The 10508-nt window shown below is 36.3% G+C and overlaps 1 pseudogene; it reads right to left on the minus strand.

The window, feature by feature from the left end:
- Window positions 1-441: 441 nt before the first annotated feature.
- LOC112607714 lies at window positions 442-2899 on the minus strand (annotated as a pseudogene).
- Window positions 2900-10508: the final 7609 nt, after the last annotated feature.

Here is a 10508-nt window from a genome sequence, read left to right on the forward strand (position 1 = left end):
ATTTTGAATGTTTACAGTTATATCACCAGTTTACATAGTACTCGGGAAATAGTAAGACTCAATTAATCTTTGCTAAATAAATAAATGAATAGGAAATATATGGATGGGGGAATCCACCAAATGAATTTGAATACAGACTGACTCAAACTTCTATTTTACATAAAAAGTGAATAGATGGCCTGAAATTAAGACAGCATTTAGAATTGATACTGCTAAAGACCCTCATGATAAAAGTAAGTAAATTTGAGAATAAAATAAAGATTTATCAAAGAAACCACTGACTTAGCGTGGGGATATGAAGCATTAAAGGCTACAATTAAGTGAACATAGGAACATTAGAAGTTAAAAATTCATCAATGAATTTTCTTTTCTTTTTTTTTTTTTGACCTTTGAACTTTTTATTGGCCTCCTGCTCCCCAAAGAGAACCTGCTTCTGCTGGCTTAATGTCTCAGAACTTTGGTGTCCTTGGTTTCTGACACCCTTTTGCAATCCACTTTCCAGCGGGTGGCAGTCTTTCGGATGGCTTGTATGGAGTTAGTTGCTGCTGTCCAGGGCATCACCAAGGCTGAAATCCTCGCTGTCTTCCAGCAGGCGGCAGTAGGTAGTGATCTCAGCCTCCAGCTTGACCTTGATATTCAGCAGGGCCTCTTACTCCTGGGCCTGGCATTACCCCTCTGCCCGGGTCTGTGCCAGCTCCGACTCCAGGTGCAGCAGGATCCTGTTGAGCTGCTCCTTCTGCAGGGCTTAGCAGGCCTCCACCTCCCTCAGGCTATTTTCTCAGCTGGCCTTCATATTTCTCATCAAGTCCAGGTCGATCTCCAAGGACTGGACTGTATGTCTCAGTTCCATGAGCGTCACCTCAGCAGCTCCAACCTCAGCAGATTGAGTAGTGACCACTGTGGTGCTCTCCTCAATCTGCTGAGACCAGTACTTTTCTAGATCCTCTCAGTTCTTCTGAGCCAGCTCATCATATTGGGCTCGGATGTCTATCATGATCTTGGTGAGATCCTGAGATTTGGGGCCATCTACCTCCATGGTTAACCCAGAACTGCAATCTGGACTTGCAGGCCTTTTACTTCCTCTTCATGGTTCTTCTTCATAAAGAGCAGCTCCTCCTTGAGAGCCTCGATCTATGTTTTCAGCTGCAGCCAAGTGACTTTGGTGTCATCCATGACCTTGTAGAGCCCCTGGATTTCTCTCTCCACAGACTGGCACATGGCCGTCTCTGTCTCATACTTGACTCTAAAGTCAGCAGCAGCAAGACCAGCATTGTTGACCTGCAGAACAATGTGGGTATTGTCCACAGTATTTGTGAAGATCTGAGCCCTCAGGTCCTGAATGGTCTTGAAGTAATCACCCCAGTCTCTGACCTGGGGTCTCTTCTTCTCCAGGTGCACCCTATGTTTGCTCTCCACCCTCCAGTTTGTTCTACAGGCTCCTCACTCTGTCGAGATAGGAGGCCAGGCGGTCGTTCAGGCTTTGCATGGTCTCCTCCTTCTGGAAGCCTCCCATTCCTGCCACATCCTCCAGGCCATCCCCGCGGCCAAGCCCCCGGGTCCCAAGCTTCCCCGGAAACTGGTGGAGCGGGACACAGAGATCTGGCAACCAGTGGCCCCAGCACCTGCATAGACGCTGAGCGCCTTAGCTGTATGCCTGGACAGAACCCAGGGGCCGGTAGTTGGTGACAGTAGAGTGAGTGGTGAAGCTCATGCTGTCTGGGAAGGAGAACAAGAGGACAGGACCCAGGCTCTGCTGATGACCGAATTTCCTGTCTTTTTAGTATGCAAGTTTTGTTGCTGTTGTTGTTTAGTAAATGGATGTTGAATTACTTTTTTTTTTTTTGCATTTAAGTTGGTTATATAGTTTTTCATCCTCACATTGTGCATTAAATGTCTTTGTTTTCTGTTTTTAAACTGTTTTAGTTATCGTGTAAAGCTGGACATGCGATTCAGTAATAACATTATTATGTGTATTCTGGAGAAATGATTGTCTATGTTCCCCCAGCGATGTGCACAGTAATGTTCACTAACATTTGTATATAATCACTTCTCTGCAAAAGTGTGGAAAACAGTTTGCACATTTATCAAACATGAAATGGAAAAACAATTTTGTTATTGCTACACAATGAAACACTAAATCTGTATGAACTACAGCTACATGTGTAGAAGTGGAGAAATTGCAAACATATTATTAAGCACATCTAGCTAATTGCTGAATAACACATATACTATGATTTATCTTTATAATTTTTAAAGTTAGTGATGCTAAGCAAGTAGGTAGCAAAATTATAAAGAGTTGAAATAGTATTATAAAAGTATTTGCAATAACATTTAACATTGGGAAGAGAAAGGAGGTAATACTCTAAGGGCAGGTAGAGAGAGCTGAAGGCATGTACTGATGATCTGCTAATTCTGAAGCTGGATATAAGAGGGATAATTTTATTGTCTTTGAACCATTCCTATACATTTATATACTTTTAAAAATTAAATGTATATATCACAATTAAATACTTTAAAGAATAAATGTATAAATATATAGTTGACTACATTAAAGCAAAATTTTATTTCCATTAGGAAACAAAAAATGCAGATACTGTAGAAAACTAACATTTTAAAAATAGATAGATACTTTTTTTACAGGAATAATCCATTCTAACTTTTTCTTTGACGTTTTATTATGGGGTTATTATATACCATTTATTTATTACTTGCTTTTGCCAGTCTCTCTCAACACAGAATACCCAGCCCATAGTATATTGCCTGCTAAATAGTAGTTGCTCAATAAATATTTGTACATTAACGAATGGAATAATGCATGAAAAATGGTGAAATGCAGGTGGAGAATGGAGAACTTACATAATATCTTCAACTTATCCTTACACTGAGTGTTACACACCATTATTTAGGAATATTTAATTTTTCCTAACCAAGGACATATGTAATACAAGCAAACTGCATTGCATCCTGTAGTCACAAAATGAGCAACAGCAACAAAAAATCAAAAATATTTTGGGAATAAACTGAAAGAATAAGCTTACTTATTTGGCTGACTCTTCGCAGATGCATTTCATAGTTCTCTTTGAATTATAGCCCAATTTAAAGGAGACATTAACTTTCTGCAATGTCTGCAAAAATGTCTTTCTGCCATAAAACATTAAAACATCCCACATTTTCCTGGGGGAAATATTATTTCTTAATTTGTTATTGCAATAACAGAGACCATAGCTATGAGTGATCATCTCAGAATGGGGAATAAAATTACTGATACTTTTTTATAATTTCCTGTAATGATAAATGCCTTGCCAGTAGAGTGGTTTTATCCCCTTTCAACAGAAGCATCAACTCGTTGCACTGCTTATCTTTGTCAGAAATATTCAAATGGCATTTGCACATATACTATAATTTCAGTTTAGAATCTCAGTGAAAAACATAGCTTTATTTAGTTCTGGCAATGGTTAAACAGCTATGATACAATTTCAGAAAGGTAATTCCATAATGCATTCTTTAGTTTTGTATTAGGAATTCTTCAGTCTCTCTAAATCTGTAAAGAAGAAACTACAGCTGAAGTATACTTTTCAACCTTCCTCTCTGCCTTACAGCAAATAATGAATTAAAGTACTGTGGAATTGAACTGCCAAGAAATTGAAAGCTGCTTGCAACTACCACATTAACATCAATATTACCAGGAATGAAAAGGCAGACATAAATAAACCTGGCCACATTATGCTAATTATATATTTTCTAAATATACCAAAGCATTAGTGTCATGTTACTGTTTATATATCACAAGGCACTTATCCCATCTTCAAGAAGGCTTGCTGACTTATATAATGTAGATGAGAGATATGACCATAGATTCTAGTATTAAGTATTGATTGCTAACTCTAGACTAGCCTACATAAGGAGGTAGAAAATGGACATCTAGTGAACTGGTAGTGAACGTGCTTCTCTCCCTCTGGTTATTCCCTTGTTTGAGTTTATACAATATGCAGATTGGTGCAAAAGTAATTGCAGTGTTTGTCATTAAAAGTAATGGCAAAAACTGCAATTACTTTTGCACCCATCTAATAAATTTTCAAAATATTTATTTAGAGGGCAATTAGGGAGAACATGGTGGTGTCTCTTTCTAAGCAACTCCATCAAATAGATCTGACTCTTTGTAGGGAAGACTTTAAATAAAGGCTGAGAGTTAACAAAAAGCATTCTAAGACTCCAGGAACTGAAAGGAGTGTTTCAGAGTCTAACAGAAGAATAAAGAACATTCAGTAACAACTCAGCATTTTGAGGGTTTTCTAATTCTTGACCTGCCTAACCCAATGGTTCTACCAATAGCCTTGCAGATATCTCACAATGAAAATAAAGCTAGGGGACAATAAGAGGACAAGAGCATACTTGAGCCCCTGAGCTTATAGGAAACCAGTATGGGCCTCCCACAAAAAAACAGCTAAAGAGGAAGAAGTAATATATGTCTGATTAGAACTGAGGTCTCACATAAATGCGACGAAAGTTACTGGTAAACTTGGGCTGCTGTGGCCTGAGGGAATTTGTATTGGACTTACATTATTAGGTATAACCATATTCATATTCAAATGCTATTAAACCAGACTACAGTAATTAAAAGCTTATAATAATTGGATATATTTGAATTTTGCTACAATTTAAATATATATATTTTTATCTGAGAATGATGCAAATTCATGCAACACATTAAATGTTGGAGATTTGTAGACTTTAAGCAAATTTTCTTCATCATACTTAAATATTTTCTTTACACATTTGGAAGATTCAAGAATATTTCAAACATACAGAAAAGGATATAAAATAATATGAAAACACCTATGTATTCACAGCTACAATTTTTCAAATATTTATATATTAACTTCAGATCTATTTTGTAAAACAATAAAAATACAGGGATTCCATTAAAATATATGGAACCTTATTCTCCATCCTTTCTCCCCAGAGTTAACTACCATTTTAAAGTAAGTAAACTTCCTTGTGATCTTTTTATGTTACCCATATTTCTATATTTCTATAAAATTACAGTATTGGGACACTTGTTTTAATATGTTGCCTAGGTGACAGATACCTTGGTCTTTCTACTTTTATTTGGAACAGGGCATTTTCTGTTCATAGAAAAGGACTGAGCTCATCCATCAGCTGGAAGTCCTGAAGACTTGATACCCCTAGAGCAACCCTAAACAAATGGGAAGTGGGTGTTGGTAGAAAACACAAGATTTAGTCACTTTAGATTTTGAGTCATATTCCACAACAGTTCTGTAGGTACCCAGAGGAAGTGAGCAAGAGTTTGCTACATCAGTAACACACACTTAACGTACCTCATATTGGTTTTCTTCCCTTTTATTCTTTCTTAGGTCCCCACTCTTTCTTCTTTCTGTGTGTATCTTTCAAGCAAACTACTTGCCCCCCAATTTTTGTTTGATGGTTTACCTTTTGGGTATCCCCACTGTGAAACATGAAGTCTAACAGGCCCTTTATGCATTTATTTCCTTGATTTTTTCTAGTAATTGTTTCATCCCAGGTTGAACAAAAGTTCTCTGAGAAGCAATTTGGAGGAAAGACACTAAAGTCCAGTGAACAGTTTGAAAACCAAAGAGATACAGCCTTTGGTGTAAAATCAAGGTGCATTCTAGAAAAAAAAGAAGAAGGTTCGCGTTTTACACCGAAAGTTCCTGCCTAGGTTTCCAATCAGCTTCATTTACAGAAAAGAATTGAAACTCACTTAATACTAATTGTTCAGCACAGCTGAGTTCTAATCGGTTGGCTTCCATGGCTCAAACCAAAAGTCTTTGTCAGATTTTTCTTTCAAATTACCCATGTGGATGGGGGAGTTCTGGCTGCAATTGATCATGGCACCAACAAAACAGGAACTGATTTGTCCTGACCGAAGAAACGGAGGCCCTGTGATACTTTTACAACGTCCTGCCAAGAACACAAAGTATGTGACCACTTCCTCACTCCTACATGGCCACCTAGGTCTGTTTTAACTTTGAGCACCTCAGTTAGCCAAGAGAAGTCCATTTTGTCTGTTGGCCAGATGGCACACTTTAATATAAAGACACAAAAATAGCAATTGCACTGACTCATTTGATATTCTGGGATAAGGAATGTTAATTTACATCTCTGCTTGTTCTGATCTCACATATACTCTCTGTTGCCTTCCTCCATGACATGTACCTTATCAGACATGGCAAGCTCTCATCCCTATGCCTTTGCCCATGCTGTTGCTGTTACCTCTTGCCTGGAATGATCTTTACCACTGTCACTGCAGTCCTACTCCTCTTTCAAGATTCTGTTGAAAAGTTAAATCCTGAGACTTTCCTCATTAACCTACTCTCGAATCTGAATTATAATCTCTTCAAAATTTCCATAATACTCTTTCAACTATTAGGACTGACCAGAATGTTTGGTTTGAAACACTACCACTTGATTACATACCTATGCTTAGTTTATCAATTAATTGATAGCATAAGCTGTGCCTTGGTGATACTTGTCTGTATAATTATTGTCTATGTTATATAAATATTTGCATAATAAACCAATAATAATCGAATAAAATTAAATCCATTTTTAAAGTTTGTAAATTAATTTTGTAAACTAGAATTAACTAAGTAGACTTGATAGATAAATTGTGATCAAAACTTTTGAATTGTATACAGTACTTTTTGTTATTCCGAAAAAGTGACATGTGGTAAAATGTAAATCATATTGTTTGCACAAGAGATAAATATGATAGCTTGTAAAACTGTAATTGTTCATCTTTTCTAATAGCTACATCCCACACCCCTGTTTTTGCTTTGTCAGGTGCACTGAGTGCATCCTCATTCCTAGATTGTGGATTTAGCTAAGTTATTTGCTTTGGACAAAGGCATCTGTGTAAAAATGACAATGAATTACTTATACAGCAAGGCCATAAGAGGACACACATAATTCTGGAGTGTTTGTGTATGTATTTGTTTGTGTGTGCTTGTGCATGTGCACTTTTGCCATTACCACCAAAACAGTCCCCTTTGGGTAATTGCCATTCCAGACCCTGAAGGAGACACATGGAAAAGACAAAAGGTATTTAGAGTCATATTCTGGAGAAGAGAAACCCCAGCTGAGAGCAGGCTGTCAAGCTTCGTCTCCAGGAGAAATCCTAGCAGTAGTTCCTATCGTGTAAAAAAAAATGTGAGTCCAAAAATATAGCACGATACAAGAATAAGTTAATTGCTAATACTATTTTCCTATTTTTTTTCAATTTTACATTATAGTTGAAATGTCTGAAGGTTCAAACGTGTCCGCCAGGTTGTATTTTCACTATTTTGACACAGACCCTCAAAAATGATGAATTATGAGCTTCAATGACTTCCACCTACAGTTGAGTTCAATGAAAACAATAATTTTAAAAAAAATATCCAGGTACTAGGGGAAAGGAAAAGTATCAATTATTTCCCATTGACCCACAGTTATGAGCTTATCACAAAACCAGCTGCATTCCACTCAAATAATTTAGACATGCCTCTGGCACTAAAAAACTAATTACCCTTTTTTTACACTTAATAAATCACATAAATCATAACGTTTAATTTTATAGCAGAATATTTCATCTCATACATGGTAAAAAAAAAAAAATGTGACTTTCCTCAGCAGGAAAACAACAGAACTAGTATTAGTAAATAAGAAGTCACTCATCTCTACATTCACAATATTAGATTATTATATTGTTTTGGGCACTTGAGTTTTATGTTTACAAACTCTACATCTTTCTTTCAGGTATACTTCTTTATTAAAGGTAGGATGTAACTATACTTCAAAAGTGAAAGCATAGAAACATTTAAGACATATACCCAATTCAAGCCAAACAATGCTGTTCAACTTGGTCTCTGTAGACTCATTTCTGCATTTCAAAATAAGGCAACCATAGACCTTTAAAACATAGTTGTGAGAAAGTGGCAGTCAAGTTTTTAAAATCCTCTATGAAGGAAGCTGAGTCTATAGTTTTCTGCTACTTGGGTTTCATATGAGTTTGAAAGATACACCATCATGTAAAGTTATTGTGAAGTTTCAAACTATTTTGAAAATCTAGAAATATTTCAATTTGGGTTATCTTCTTATTGTTTATATTCACGATTTTAGAAAATATTTATAATTATGCAAAATAAAATTTGTTATTGCTGAAAAAAAGACTATATATGATCCTAGCATCTTGGGGTTGCAGAACATGTAACAGGTTATATTATGAAGTTTTAACACATTTTTCTATCCCAGTGGTCAGCAAACTACAGCCTGCAAATCAAATCTAGGCCACTCCCTGTTTTAGCCAAGTATTAAGGGAATACAACCACAACTATTAAGTTAGGCATTTTCTATGACTGCTTTTGTACTTCAGTGGCTCAGATGAGTGGTTGCAATAGAGACTGAATGTCCTGCAAAACCTACAGTATTATTGTCTGGCATTTTACAGAACACATTGACTGAACCCTTTTATATTTAATAATGTATAATATGCATACTTGCTGCATAGTAGAAGAGAGGTGGGGGAGGTGCTACACACTTTTAAACAACTAGATCTCATGTGAACTCACTCACTATAAAGACACTATCATGACACAGCACCAAGAGGGAAAGCTACCCTCATGATCCAATGACCTTACCCCAAGTCCCACATCCAACATTGTGGATTACAAGTCGACATGACATTTGGGCAGGAACAGAGATTTAAATAATATCAAATCAAATATATAAATTGAGAAAACATAAATGGAAACTTGGAGAAATACAGTTGAAGTGTGCATTTTTAAAAAAATTTTTATTTGCTTCTATTATTTTCTTTGTGATCTAAGATATATTGTCATCTCTTTAAAATAACCTGCTATATCTATTATATGCTTTTTGTAAGCCTTATGGTAACTGAAGCATCAGCACCTATAATAGATTTGCTAAAAATAGAGGAATAAATTAAAATATAGTACCAGAAAACCACTTAACCCCAGAAAAACTCAGTAAAAAAAAAAAGAAAAAAGAAAGAGTGGAGTTAATAAAGAAACAGCAGACAACAAAAAGTTCTTACTTATTATCAATAACACAGTGTATATGGACTGAGCTTTCTGATTAAAATACCTAGGGTGGTTGAATGCATTTAAATATGCAAAATTATATGCCGCCTACAAGAAACCCACTGTACCTATAAAGACACAAATTAAATAAAATGAAGGTGTGGGAAAAGATATTCCTTGCGATTTGAAACCAAAAAAGAGCTGAAGTAGCTATACTTATAGTAGATAAAATAGACTGCAAATCAATGTGTGATTCACCCTATAAACAGAATTAAAAATAAAAACCATATGATTATCTCAAGAGATGCAGAGAAAAGCATTCAATTAAATGCAACATCCCTTCATGATAAAAACCTTCAACAAACTAGGCATTGAAGGAACATACCTCAAAGTAATAAGAGCCATCTATTAAAAACCCACTGCCAATGTCATACTTAATGGGAAAAAAAGCATACCCTTTGATGACAGACACAAGACAAGGATGCTCACTCTTACCACTCTTATTCAACATAGTATTGGAAGTTGTAGGCAGAGCATTCAGGCAAGAGAAAGAAATCAAAGGCCTGTAAATAGGAAAAGAAAAAAAATAAGTCAAATGATCTCTTTTTGCTGACAATGTGATTCCATATCTAGTAATTTTTTGTTGTTTCCTGATGGGAGCGGAAGATCAACTGCTTCTAAACCATCATTTTGCAACCAGCCTTTTAAAATAAATCCTGAAGAGCAAATGAGAATTTCTAAATAGAAGACAAAGTATAAACTATCTGAAGAAAAGTTAGAGAAGGGAATTCTGTTCTCAAGAAACAAGCATGTGCAAACTCATATGGGGTGTGGTCTATACTGGAAATAAAAGGGTGTCAACAGTGTTGAACTGCATGGGATGAAGACAGTTGGGAATCAGAGACTCAGACACTAGACTGAGTTCAAAATGATAGGCACACTCTAAATATCATGGTAAGGTCTTCAGGTGTTATTGTATGGGTGGTGAGGAGGCAGTGAATATTTTAGAGTGGAATACTGACATGATTTATTTTAAATATGTTACTTCAAAAAACAAGTTCTGTCAGTTATGTACATTATAGAGTCCTTTGAGAGACAGAGAGATTGGCTAGAGGAGACATCTGATATGGTTGCAGAAGCATAGGTTACAAAGGAGTAGACACTGAGTCTGAGGAGTAAGAGATTGGAAAGTCACACGTGGTGGACAGTCAGAGCTTATAGTTTATCAATTCAGCCATATTGCCAAAGCAGAACCCTTTGACTAGAAAGTTTACTGTTCCACCAATATGCCCATTTCCTACTTATTCTTCAAAATGTGGAGGGCTTTTGCTTCTGGGAGGAGCTGTTCTCTGGTAAAACTCACACCCCCAGTCGTCAGTCTATATTTGGGCCCAGCTCACTATGTGCTCCTTACAGCAGTATATATGTCTGGTTATCTATCGTTTTACA

The sequence above is a fragment of the Theropithecus gelada genome, chromosome 15 (genome assembly GCF_003255815.1).
Source record: "Theropithecus gelada isolate Dixy chromosome 15, Tgel_1.0, whole genome shotgun sequence".
NCBI lineage: Eukaryota > Metazoa > Chordata > Mammalia > Primates > Cercopithecidae > Theropithecus > Theropithecus gelada.